The sequence below is a fragment of the Clytia hemisphaerica genome, unplaced genomic scaffold (genome assembly GCF_902728285.1).
Source record: "Clytia hemisphaerica strain Z4C2 unplaced genomic scaffold, Clytia hemisphaerica genome assembly, whole genome shotgun sequence".
Classification (NCBI taxonomy): Eukaryota; Metazoa; Cnidaria; class Hydrozoa; order Leptothecata; family Clytiidae; genus Clytia; species Clytia hemisphaerica.
Window position 1 is genome coordinate 444,567 of NW_027104563.1, and position 14,196 is coordinate 458,762.

Sequence of the window (14,196 nt, forward strand, 5' to 3'; positions counted from 1 at the left end):
GAGCAAATTTTTTACTTTACTGGTAGTAGTAATATGAGGGCTATCAGAATCGAAGGGACTGGGTTCAAGCAAATTGACAAAAATTTCAAAGTGACGCTCTCCGCTGCAAAAATGTTTTTGTAAGGTAATGCGCGCGTGAAAGTCTTTCGACACCCTTTCTCCGTTTATGGCAAAAACGCATATTGCGAAGTAAAATAAGGAGGAGAGATGGGCGTCAAAATCGGTAATCTGAGGCACTATCTTCGGTGCAATCTAAATCTGTTCCCCCTAACATCATTTGGATACTGACTAGACATTATTTGAAAGTTTATACATGGGATTGTTCTTTTCTTTGCCTGAGAACTAATCAGATTTGGTCAGAGCGAGGAGGCGCAACCATGATTTGCGCCGACGAAGAAATTTTCATATGTCGGGTCCTCGTTATATGGTTAAAATCGCTTTTCCCCCCACAAATTCGCCAATCAAATGTCAATGGTTCTGAAGCTACTCCCAGTCACCTTATCTAAAAACCGAAATCTATTTGCGGCGCAGGCGAAAATTTTTAGTTTGAATATAGTGTGCAAGAGATTAGTAAAAGGTTTTTGATTGTGAAATGTGACTGTCCAACTTTTCCCATCACCGGAACACCGGTTTTTAGAGCTTGAATTACCGGAATACCGACAAAAAATTAGGCTAATCACCGTCACCGTCTGATTTCAAAATACCGTTTTCCCGTCTCTTTTTTCGTCAAATCCCGTAATACCGTACTAAAAAAGGGCCAATCCCGTTACACCGTAAAAGTACAACCCCCCCCCTTAAAAAAGAATGATATATACGTGTAATATACAACAAACATATTTCAAATCTGCTGACAGTGTTTTTCATTTTTTCAAACCTCAATAACTTTTGATAAAACTTGAATTAAGACTTAATTCAAATTCAAATTTAAGTAGCGATTTTGTACTCGTTGCAAAACAAACAGTAGTGGGACATTGTCATAAAGCAAAAACCTCAAAAAAGATCGGAAAATAAAGATTAAAAATGAAGAAGAAGAAAATCAACATCTCCAATAATTGTGCTATAATCATCATTTTCACATGATTGGCTCTTTGATCTTAGAACATCATTAATGTGAAAAAGAATTCAAAAAAATTCCATCGAAAGATACAGTCCAAAGTTTATCGATGATTGACTTCAAAAATCATCAAAAACACAATTGATTCATAATCTTCTTTTTCCGCTATATCAACTTCGTTCCAAAAAGAAACAGCCTCCTCACCGGATAAATCGACGCTTTCTTTGCATCCAATAGTCTGTTTTCATATTACCCATGTTCCCCTCCTTTAACTTGTCTGCATGGTCTCCGTCTTGATTTTCTTTGTTACCGAAGCTCACGTGGCTAGTTTCTAAATTTCTCTTTAGTTTTTCATTTATTTTCAAAAATGGTCAATATGTACATTTACGCAATATGTCGAGCAAGCTGGTACGAGGTAACATAGTGAACAATCTTTCTGAAATATAGATGTTGTAGCAGGCTATCAGTGCTAATCATCTGAGTAAATACTCGACACATGGCTCTGATGCAAATGTGGTGAAATTTTCTGAGGGATGTAAAAATAGCTTTTCTGTGAGACACCGGGTTTCAGCAAGGTAGAAGAATTTGAAATTGATAGGCTGAGCTCTTAGCCTTAGGCGATATCGAGTCAAAATCATTACTTGCTTTACGAATTCTATAGGTAGTTCACATCAATTTTATCTACATCTCTCCAAAGGAAAGTTCCTAAATAATAAAATTAGGCAACAGATTTTAGACTTCGTCGATGTTTAAAGGCTCTGTATTGTCAAAGAATTTTTAGTCAGTGTAGCTTTTGAGAAATTTGCTAACAAAAAGAATCTCAGGTGCGAGATTCTATATTTTAGTTGGTACAACTTTTTCCATCCATGACGCTCCATGGGATTTCCCCACCACTATTTGGAACATTAACTACCTTTGCTGGGTCGATTTTGAAATCTTTCAGGATTGTGGTAGGAATTAGGTATGGAATGCCATTAAATGGCAGCATAAGCTTTTAAAATAGTCAAACTTTCCGTTAATGCCCACAATAACGTTGCTTTAGTAACCCGTTGAAAATGTGGAAACCTGTTTTTCTGCTCTTCCTTAGACGATAATAAATTCAACATCATTCCATGGTTTTTCAAGAGTAGAAATTGATAAATCAGCCAATTGACAGTTGAATCAAAACGAGTATTGCACCAGAAAAGAGCTTTTTAATCACACCCCTGTCTCACAGCCCCGGTGGGACTTTTTCCCTCAGTGAAAATAAAAATTCATACTGAAATCCCAATAGGGATAGAAATTCTATTGTTCAGAAGTTAAAAAATCCAGTGCATATGGTTTTGGAGTGCAATTTTGAAACATTCAATTTCGAGTGGGGCTAAAATTCCAGTGTATTTTCCTACCGGAGACGAAATTTTTGCCAGTTTTTGCAGTGGGGCTGAGGTCCCAAGGGGTCTGTGACACAGGGGGTTTTAATCATTGCATCCTACTGGACATTGGACATTTTATTCCATTCAGAAATTCGAATGGTTTTTTTGGGACAAGCAGGACGATAGATGTATACATATTGTATACAGCCTTATCAAATCATTTTATTGAGATTTGTACACTTACCTCTCAACTTTATCTAAGAACAAAATTACATCGACTGTATTTTTGTAAATAGATACTTGGACGACCAAATTTATAGCTTTGATTGGGTTGTCGCTATACTTGCTTGGCAGGTTACCAATTCCAACAGCATGCATCTTTTATCGATCCCTTTAAAATATTGTTCTAAAAATCCGACTGAAGATTACATAAACGAATGAAACGAGATTTTAATCTGCATGGAATTGGGAAAGGCCTATTGAGTTTAAAACCCTTAGGGATAGAGCGGAGACTCCAATCTGAAATTTGAGACCTTTCCCAAGAAACTTTTGAGATAGGATTTTTTGGATCGATTTTGTAATTTTTGGTTCAAATTAAAGTTTGAACCTTACTTAACAATATCCTGAAGTTTTATTTCATATAAAGAAGAGGAAAGTAGAAAACTTTAGGTCTTTAGACACGTACCTGAGCAGATCTTGCGGTCCGCCCATAAACGCCCACCAGGCCACCCGTCACGACAACCGGAATATCCACTCTTCTGGTCCTTGGAGCGACTCCAAATTTTTACTGTCGCTACTTGGAGCCACAAAGAACATTTCCGGAAAATTCTACACCTGTACTGTTAAAAGTTCTGGATTTATGACGACCAAAACAAACCCGCCATCTTGAATCTTGTCCAATTTCAAGTGTGGTTTTTCGGTAATGGGAATAACTGTTTCATGGCTTATTTTATCGTAGTAAGTGATGGTTTAATGCTTCCATTTTATATAAAGAGCTTCTCAAAGCTCCAAGAAACATTTTTACTTGATAAACTTTCTAATTTCCTTCCCATTATGGGATCAAACTTCAGCGCCAAAAATGTGTGACAGGTACGTGAAACGTTTCTTAAGTTATTTAGATGATAATTTATTGTTATAAACGTACATAACTTCTTCTTACAACTATCCATACACCTTTAGTTGGGTTTTGATAGTGATATAGTTGATTTTGGTGCATTTCGGGGTTTTCGCAAAAGTGAAAGTGAAAGTGCTCTTTACTAGACTTGAGCGCAGCTTGTATTTTAAGTAATGGGGATAGAAATTTTCTTTTCTACAGTGAAATGTGTTACTTTAACCAATGAAAAGTTTAGGGAATACTTTTTTATCAATTTTCACCAAATTTTAGCTTTTTTGCAGGCAAAAGTAAGGTTTACGCAACTTTTTTGTATGTTTGCGGTAATCTCAGGGTTCTACGCGAAGCCATGAATTTGCTGACACAAGAAAAAAAAAAGACTTTACTTTCTTTCTTAAATTGAAAATTGGATTAATGCATCAAGTTCAACTGAAATCTGTCAAAAATCCCTTATTGAAAGCTTTTTTTCCTCTTTTTACAGCAATAAATAGTTTTAAGGCCAGTTTACACAAAACAGCAAAACCGGGGGTTTTTTATCTCTTGGTAGAAAAATCTCAAGATTGGATGGTCCGATTGACTTCTAAGTCAATCAGTTGTTCTAGGCAACCTTATTGCAGATCCTTTCGGAGAGGCAGAAATGCCTGCAAAGGGGAATTCATTAAATAATAAAATTACTTGATGGAAATAGTTTTTTTTTTCTTATGAGAACTGGATGTTTACCTACCATTACGGGAGAGAGTGAAGTTTCCCGTGGTTGCCAAAATCAAAACAATGGAAAATTGTTCATACGCGTGCGCAGTCGAGACTGTTAAAGTTAAACGGTGTATTGCCACTCTTTACACCCCTGTCTCATTGACCCGGTGAGAAAATAGTTTACCTTGAGGATAAAAATGCCTTTTGAGTTTGAAAGACGGGGATTCAAATTTCTATCAAAATGATATTCACACCATATTCGCACGTAACAATTTTGTTTCGTTTCGAAACGAAATAGAAGCCATTCTATTTGTTAGAAGTGACGTGAAACTTGAATTCAGCCAAATATAAAATGGCTTCATTTTCGTTTCGGAGCGAAATGGAATCGTTACGTGAAAACATGATCTCAAAATACTTGTGTGTCTTTCCCGACGGGAATAAGAACAGCTCAGCGTTTCTTTCCGATAGGGGGTTAAACCGGTTTGGGGTATTCTTGGGTCGGTGACACAGGAGGTGTTTGCTAAAAAAGTTTATCAGCTTGTATCGATTTTATAATGAATTATTATTTTTATTTAGGCGAGACCAAATTAATTTGTTGTTCTACGGGCATTTGTCGGTCGGTCGGTCGGTCGACAAAATAAAAATATATTTTTTGTAATTGAGAGTCGGCAAAGTGTCAAAAAATTTTCTTCAGTTGTTCGAAAGTTTAACCCTTCTTTTGATGAAATTCATATTTTCATTTGAAGTGCTTGGGATTTGTAATTTTAAGCTTGCGAAAGTCTGTGGTAAAAATTTTCAGCTTTTAAATTTGTCTCGCCTTACAGTAATAATTTTTGTTAGAAAATTCATGAAAGTATAAATCAAGAATGGAATTTTTAAAATATCTTCATTATCTTCAGTTCCTTCCTGCTCACACGCGTTTCATAATTTTCAGATATTTAGTTTTCATTTAAAGGCATTGATGATTCTTAATATATTCCGTCAAACTACGGATAATTTTTCTACATAAAAAAAGGAAAATCAAAACTAACAAATAGACTTTTACCATCCATCCAACGTAATAAACCAACCCTTAGGACATTATTTAGCATCCTATGATTGGCTCTGGCATTGTTGTTCATGACATATAGGTCTGTTCAGGGACAGTCGGGGAAACTTTGCATTTACCTCGCAAGGCTGATCCTGAAATGCGTCGACACAATACTCTCACACAGCACTCAGTAGCGGTTCCTGATATATAGGTGCCCTGGAGAACGTAAGTTCAGGTATCAATAGCTTTTTTCGTAAATTACGTTACGAACATCACTTGTCTTGTATTCAAACAATTACCATGGTGATTTTGTCCCGTGAGACATTAAATGATTTTTTTATGAATAGAAAGTAATTTTAATAAAATCCAATGGGAGTTGATCACCATGGCAATAATTTCGAAACGAGGCAAGCGTTTTTTGTGACGTAATTTATGAAAAGGTCTATTATAGTTATTAGAGTTACAGTATATGGCCCCCAAAACGGAGACGGCCCCCAAAACGGAGGTTTTCATTAAAATGAAGATTCTGACTTGTAGATTTATCAGAATTAAACGATTTTTGTTTATTTTGAAAGAATGAAGGTTATACTTAAAAATGAGCATGTTTTTGCTGGTTTGAGACGGATTTAAAATAACATATTTGCGTCTAAAGGAAATATTTTAACACCAAAATTAGATAAAAATTGCATATAACTCACTCTAGCTCCTTGGATATTGAAAATAAGTTATTAAAATGGGGTATAGGAAGCTTTCTACACCTAATGCCGTTCAGAAAATGCAAATACATCTGTGACTTTAGAGGCTGGGTAAAAGATATAGCATCTTGAAGGTCAACCAGTATTTTGGAGCCCTAGAATCAGCATTGACAAAACCGAAAATTCTAAATATGAGAAAAAGCAAAAAATCTTGGAATTCTATTCCTATCACCTTGAGTTAGTAATTTATAACAAAAAATTAACATTATATATAAAAATTTTCGCTGAATCAGCAAAAACGACAAATTCTGTCATTTTTTTGCAAAATATAGGAGAAAAATATCTTTAAAGCTTAATATTTTCAGTTTCAGTTAAGCTTTTTTTCTAAAGTTTTCACAGCTCATTCCATACATGAATGGAACTATTTTCAAAAGAGATTTGTTTTCAAAAACTTGATTTAAACGTTGTTAAATCAAAATTGTCATTTTGAAAATTTCTAAATTTTCAGTTTGGACTTTGCAATATTGAAAATCTTGAAATATTTCATAAAAATCATAAATTTTACATCCATTGGCTCGTAAATTTAAGGGAAAACACAAATATGCTCATAGTTTTTCCCCCTTTTACCACCGGGCTTAATAATTTGATTTTAGCTACACCTCCGTTTTGGGGGCCCCAAACCTGCATTTTGACAACCAGGGGTATACTGTAAAGATTTTATCAAATAAATTTATGCCCAAAACCCTCTAAATCATATTTCAAAACTATGGTCAAAATTTTGTATTCATATCTTAAAGATATCTCGAGAAATCGCTAAAATTTCAAACCTCCGTTTTGGGGGCCATTAAAAAAAAGCTACCTATCTTTAAGCGATTGAAAAATATTGTTGAAATTGAAAATTTTGAAAAAGAGCTTCCAGGAAATAAAATAGAGATGTTAAAGGTTTTCATGCAGCAAAAATTTTTGTAAAATCTCTTTTCCTCTAGATTTGAGAGAAAATTCAAATTTGATCGCCGTTTTGGGGGCCACATACTGTAGTTCATGTAATGTTTCCACCCAATGCAAATATCTTTAATTTTTTTCTCACCCAAATATCTCGTTCTTTGGGATGAGCTGGAGTTTTTACAAGATACTTCACTAATTGGTCATTTGAAGTGATAGAGATGACGCGTTCTTTAGAACAGAAAGTAATAAGATTCTTTTATTACATCTTAACGACCAACCAAATCAAATATGAGCTTGTAAAAACTCCAGCTTGTCCCCGTTCTTTGATAGTTAGGGTTTGTTGTTCTTTTTGTCGCTTTTAAAAAGTTATTTGTCGTTCTTTTAAATGGTCTGGAAACGTTAGATGAACAGTCTCATAGTACCGAGCGGGGGTCTGAACCCTGTCCCATTGCACGGACTTTAAGCTTCATATCCACCATTTTAAGAAATGTTATGTTAGAAAACTTAGCCTTGCTAAGAAATTACTCCTTAAGAAATTACCTAATCGCCAAAGAGTATATGATCGAGTGGTTAAGACGCCAGCAGACTTCTAATTAGAAAAAAATGTGTTCAAATCCACATCAATCAACTCGACAGGCTTGACGGAGGTTTCGGAGAATCAACAATTGGACCATCCCAAGTTGGAGAAGTGGAATAATAACGCTAGTTTGTGAACACAGTTCTGGTCCGCAAGGACAATTTCGTACATAATCGTAAATGAACTCGAGATAGATAGTTGCCGTACTTCTATCAAAACAATTGGCAACGTCTCAGTTTTGTTGTACCTTAAGGGAAGAAATTTTCGCGAGAAGAAATTTTCGCGGAAGAAATTTTCGCGGAATTTAATTTCGCGAATTTGGGCGTAATTCGCGAAATTAAATTCCGCGAAACACACCAAAATTGTTAAATCGCGAAAATAAATTCCGCGAAATTCGATTTTTTTTCTTCTTCTTTTATTTTGTTGTTTTTGACCAGGTATTACCAAAATAGATGGACACAATTGATTTTTAAGCATTATAACGTGTATTTTTTATCAAATATAAACAAATATAAACACCTCCGTGATGCTTATAAAAGTTAATCTAAGTTGATAAATTCTTCCCAATCGCGAAATTAAATTCCGTGAAACTTTTAAAATCGGCTCATTCGCGAAATTAAATTCCGCGAAATTTGCCATTTTGAAACTCTGATTCGCGAAATTAAATTCCGCGAAAATTTCTTCTCGCGAAAATTTCTTCCCTTAAGGTAAGCGAAGTATTAAATGTTTCCCCTACATGTTTGACGAGAAACCCGGCCTAGTAGGTAGAGTGTCAGACTTCTAATCTAAAGGTTGTAGGTACGAACCCATGCGTGAAATCAAACGTAACCTAAAAAATTCAATAGTCTGTCCATACAAAGCTCTCCGGGCGAAATAAATCTAGTTGGTGATCAATCTAGAACAATACCGCAAAAAAATCGTCCCGCAATCACTAGTGCGCCGTAAAAAACTTGAAAGGTCTTCTTATGGCCGTCTCGTTTAGTAGCCAAAGTAATGAGTGGTTCCTTAAATCATTAACTTACACTATGACAGAGAGCGTGGTCTAGTGGTTGGAGTGTTAGACTTCTAATCTGAAGGATGTGGGTACGAACCCACGCGTAAAATCAAGTACAGCCGAATAAAGAACTCAACGATCGGACAACTCAACGCAGTGGTAAAGCTAGTTGGGGTCTGATCAGAAAAGATCATAAACCAATATGAAATTAGTGCGCGCTACTTGTACCATAAAATTTGAAGTGTCTCCTTGTATGTCTCAGTTTAGTTTCACAACCAAAGTGTTAGAAGTGGTTAATCATTCACTTGTTAACATGACAGAGAGCGTGGCCTAATGGTTAGAGAATCATACTTCAAATATCAAGGTTGTGAGTACGAACCCACGCGTGGAATCAAACACCACCGACTAAAAATAAATGATCGACACACTCTGAGCTGTACGAGGAAATAAAGAAGATTGAGTGAACGAGTTCATCGGACGGACTGATCAAAATGATATCGCGTGCTAAGTAACATGAGGTGAAACAACGCACACTTAACCTAACTTAATTCTAGCAGCAATCAAACGAAGTCACTAATCCAACAACAAATTACTGGTATCGTAACAAATGTTCTCTCAACCATACGTCGTAATCAACAGGTAAACTCATAGATATGTCCACGGACCTTAATGCAACATAGTAAATTCATAGACAAGAGAGATGCAAAAAGTACAAGGCATGTTGTTATATTTTCCGAGAAAATTAGGACAAAAAAATACAAAAAAATATATTAAAAAAATTATAAAGGCACTCTATCCTATCCGCCTGAGAGGCTACTTGAGCACTCCGAAAGCGAAGCCTTTCACTAGTGAACATTCTTAGACTGAGACAAAGGAAAGGAAAAGCAGAAATGCCATCACCATTTTCCCGATAAGCTAATACTTGAATATGTAAATTTCGCAAGTCATTATTTTTAGACCCTCGTCTTTACTTTTCATCATTGTAGTCGTTTAACTTTTGATATTCCATTCCTGACCAAATTAGCACAACAAACGTTACTTTTCATGAGATCAATGACGTCATTTTGACAGCGAAAAAAAGACTCAAAGATCTGAGAACTTTCAAGATTATTTTTCTGATTTCAAAATGACTTCATGGATCGCATAAATTGCCGAATAGCTTGGTTAAGTATTTCAAGAAATTCTTCGACCTCCAACCTCGGAAATATTACGATTCAAAGACTTTTAGATAAAAGGATCATTTTTTGATGATTTAACTCAAAGATAGCGGGGCCAGGCACGCGGCACTGTTTGACTTACAAACCCATCGTCTGGAATTTTCACCAAGATTCGAACTTTCTCTTATTCAACTTTACTTATGAAATGTCGGAAGAGAAAGCAGTACTAATTCTATCACGTGACCACTTACTGTAACTTCACAGAAATTTATTTCCTTCATCAACTTCAAAATCGTTCAAAAGGTTTTACCGAACATGACTAATATCCTCGCAGTACTTCGCAGCGTAGGGTGCGACTTAATTGAGAGATTTCGCGATTTACATAAACGCATTTTTGAGGATAACATTCCGCGGGGACCAAATTGAGGGATGAAATTGCAACCATGCATACTGGTTGCTGAAGAAACATTTATTCAGGAGAGGTTTTCGAAGTGCTCATAAAATAATTTTCGTTGTCCTTATCCCTTGTTAATCAAATGTTTGAATGAAACGTTTAGGGTCAAAAAACATTTTTTGGCAAAATAGTTCAACAGTGATTGAGTTTTGTAATTGACTTTTGAAATTAATACACTCTAAACTTTTTTGACGCAAACTGCTCTAGATAATTGTATGGGGCTAAAAATAACCGCTTTTAAAGCCAAAAATTAATTTCATACGAAATTTTTCGAAAATCCAATTAAAAATGATACGGTTAAAATCAAAGTTCTGGGTTTTGAACTACACTTTCACAATTATGTCCTCGTAGTTTTCAGGGGAATTTTAAAAGGCGTTAAATTGGATTTGACCGACAGCAAATTTTTGCTGTAGCCTAGACTCAAATTGTTAGAAATAGAAAATTTTGAATAAGTTTGCTTCAATTGAGCTCAAAATCTCTGAAAATATTAATGTTTGGTTTGGTATTAAAAGAGGAGACAAAATCACTTGACAAAAAGGATACGAATGACAAATTGGTAATGATTACAAAAGGAGAACGCGATTTACAGTAATCATGTAATAGCATTTCAGTCACAAAAATATTTGCTGTCTAGAAGTGTTTTTGAAGTAGTCAATTTTCTTTGGAAAGGGTATATTTTTGAATACTGTTGAATTTATTTGCGATGGCTAATCACTATGGCATGAAAGCCTAAACTTTTCATCTAATGTGATTTGATATTATGCACATAACACCCTGACGAAGAATTGATAGCACCATCCAGTTCAAACAACGCGCACTTTTGATGAATTAGGGAATTGTACAGTCGACTCTCGCTAATTCGAGCTCGAAAGGAGGACAAAATTCATTTGAAGTACATAGAAATTTGAATTGGAGAACTCATTTCACGAAGGTTTTTCCACGTAACTGAGGAGAAGTTTGAATGATAAAGATTGTTCGAATTAGCGAGAGTTCACTTTAGTTGTACAGAGCAGCGGTTTTAAGCGTTAATTACAGGGAAGGTCAATGTGGGCTCCGAAAGAAATGATTTTTTAAATTTAGTGGAATGATCTTCTACCATAAAACTTTTTTTAAGGACAAAAGGAGCTTGAAAAGTTTTTGTTTTTTTGAAAATTTTTCCATTGATAACCCTGCCACCACAACGTTGTTTCAACGTTCATCTAGCGTCCATGATGTCCATAAAACGTAAAGATGAACGTTGACTTGAAACAAAGTTATGTGCAGCTAATCCTTCCCGGGTACCTATTAATTAATATGTGTCCCCCCACTAATTAATTTTTTGAAAGTTTCCCACTCAGGACATTCTTATTCCAAACCCCTTTCCCCGCTTATTAATTTTTGGGAGAATGTTTTTGAGAGTTCCCTCCTTTGTCCTAATTCTGCTGTATAGGGCTCCTTTTCAAAAGTTTTCAAACCGGAACATTAACTTTTAAGAATTTCTCCACCCATCCGCTTATTCCGACCCCCCCCCCATTTATTAGGTACCTGACCGGGAGTAGGAAAATTTTTGATTGGAATTGTAAAAATCGCCCATAGTTCTATCCACCAAAACAAATTCTCACTAATTCGAACTTGAATAGTAGTCTGCAAAGAGGTGCGAATTATGAAGATTTACGAACGGGAGCTAAACTAAGCAGTATTTGAATTATAAAAGCTCGAATTAGTGAGAGTCCATTAAACAATGTTTTTGAAAAAACCATATGAAAATATAAGATCTCTGGGGAAATATATGAAAAAGATATAAAAAGACTCGGCAAAATATAATTCGATAAACGGTTTTTAAATTGTTGATATTTGGGTTCATTGACTTCAACAATTCCCAAAAGGGGAAGGGTTTCAAAAAAAAGTTTTCAAAAATCTGAAGGAGGGGAAAGCAACGGACGCTAACAGACATGAATGCTTTCGTGCATTTCGTGATTAATCGCTTAAATTAGGAAGCCAAGTGCTCTGTACAACCTATTAGATGAAACGCCTTTTTCGCGATAATGGAGAGAGCCAACTTTTAGGTAATACCATTTTGAGCGATACATGAAGTTTGATGAAGGAAATAAACACCTGTGCATAAAGTAAATGGTCACAGAGAAAGTTCAAACGTTGGTGAAAAATTCCATCGAATGGATTTGTATTCAATTTGTACATCCTTTCCCCGGTCCCATCACAAAATCATCAAGAACCAAACCCTTCCTTAAAGTTTCTGTATCTTAAGATTTCGGAGGAAGATTCACGAAGAAAATTCCCAAAATACCGTCCGAACTATTCAGCCAAGTAACGTTTGTTATGATCCCTTAACAGACAGAACTTCCACCCCAAAAACTTTTTTTGACCAGGAAATTCATATACAGAATTTCGAAGAAAATAATTTTTCGAGTTTTGTCTGTCAAGGGTATTTGGCCAAAATGGAATATTGAGGTCTAAACGGCTACTAGATGAAGAGCAAAAACGAAAGCTAAAAAATAATAGTCTGCAAAAATATTCAAGTATTAACCATCGAGAAAATGGTGAGTGACACTTCTGCAATTTCCCTTCCCTTGTACCCAGCCCATCTAGAATGTCACGAGTATCAATATAGCTTCGTAATCAGAGCAGCTCTTTCACCTCTCATTGGCAGATAGGATAGAGTGCCTTGTTGACAAAAATAAATAGATTGCTAGATTTCCTAACTCCTAACGAAAGGGCTTTACCAGACTGAGAAAATGAACGAAATCAAAGAAAAATAGACCATTGAGCTATCCATTTGATATCCATACAGGAACCACATGACGAATCTTTTCAAGCCAAAAGAATTAATGAAATTGTACATATATTTCCTGAAATAATGGCAAAATTTGCAAAAATCTGGAAAAAAAGGATTCTATTGTCCATCGAAAAATCCTTCTACACCATATGTACATTGAGAGAGGACGACCTGAAATCAATCTTTTCACCTTGGAAGTTTTAAAATAACTTTAAATCCCCTCCTGGAAAATCAAATTAGGTTCCCGGAAATTCCAAAACTTTGACGAGCCCATTATTCATGCCCAAAGGAAATATAGATGCTTTGTCACCCAACCCCTTGGAAAAAACAACTGCCTGAAAAAAGTGCGTAAAGGAACCTTGCAACCCCCCTGGAATTTTTTTTGGAGACCTCCCTGGAAATGTTCGTCCAATCCCATGTATGGATATAAATGAAATGGCCCATTACTAAATTCTCATTAGCTGTAAGACGGAGACAGACAATTCTGACAGAGAAGAACTTAGTTAAGAATTGAAACTCGAATATCATGCCAGTGAAAAGTTCAAAAAAAGTTCGATTTTAAGAAAAGTCCCTTTCAGGCCACTAATAATTATTTACACTTAATCAAAACATTATTTGTGATAAATAATTACAGTTCTTTGAAAATATGTCTTCTTTCACACAAATAAGGATTGAAAGCTTGGGAAAAACACTGAAACCACAACAAAATCCTAGTGAGTCAAAATGTAGGCTTGTTTGGGGTGTTTAAATTCTACACAAATCATTGGTTAGAAGGAAAAGGTAAACTATTCATTTCGAACTCTAATAAGTTAACCCATCAAAATAGCTGAATCGATAGGCAAAAAGGACTAAAGATTTAATTGGCAAGATTTGGTAACCAATATTACAGAATTGATATCGAGACAACTTCATTTAACAATCGCTCTTCAAATGACGATTTAGATAGATCAAGCATCATTGGCCACGGTTGATGACTGGGCTAAAAGAGGTCATCTTTCAAATCGATAAATACACTGCTATATTCAACCAAAGAAATCACTTCTAGATAATCCATCCATCTTCATACCATACCTCAACGATTGCATTGAATACTCTTATAAATACACCAATGGTTCGCAACAATCACCAAGCAAGTAACTGCATAATTGCATCTACGGAGAAAACCATATCCATCAGCTATGTCAAAACAATTTCATCATTATCAGAAATTTCATCCACCAATCGAATGCAGGTTGATGAAGCCACAACACAATAGGGATTCTCACGACACAAATTTATATCCTGGAATAAAGGATATAGAGAATATAAAAATTTGAACGTCCCCTTATATAAATCAAATGAACCATTTACCAAATCAATGT

General features: G+C 35.4%; 1 long non-coding RNA gene across 1 annotated transcript in view; it reads right to left on the reverse strand.

Moving 5' to 3' along the window:
- Positions 1–9,161: 9,161 nt before the first annotated feature.
- Positions 9,162–14,196, reverse strand: part of LOC136823355 (uncharacterized) — a 33,788-nt gene continuing 28,753 nt past the window's right edge. The window contains exon 8 of the long non-coding RNA XR_010849015.1: positions 9,162–14,116. This is a non-coding gene — a long non-coding RNA (uncharacterized lncRNA). The remainder of the gene's footprint in view (positions 14,117–14,196) is intronic.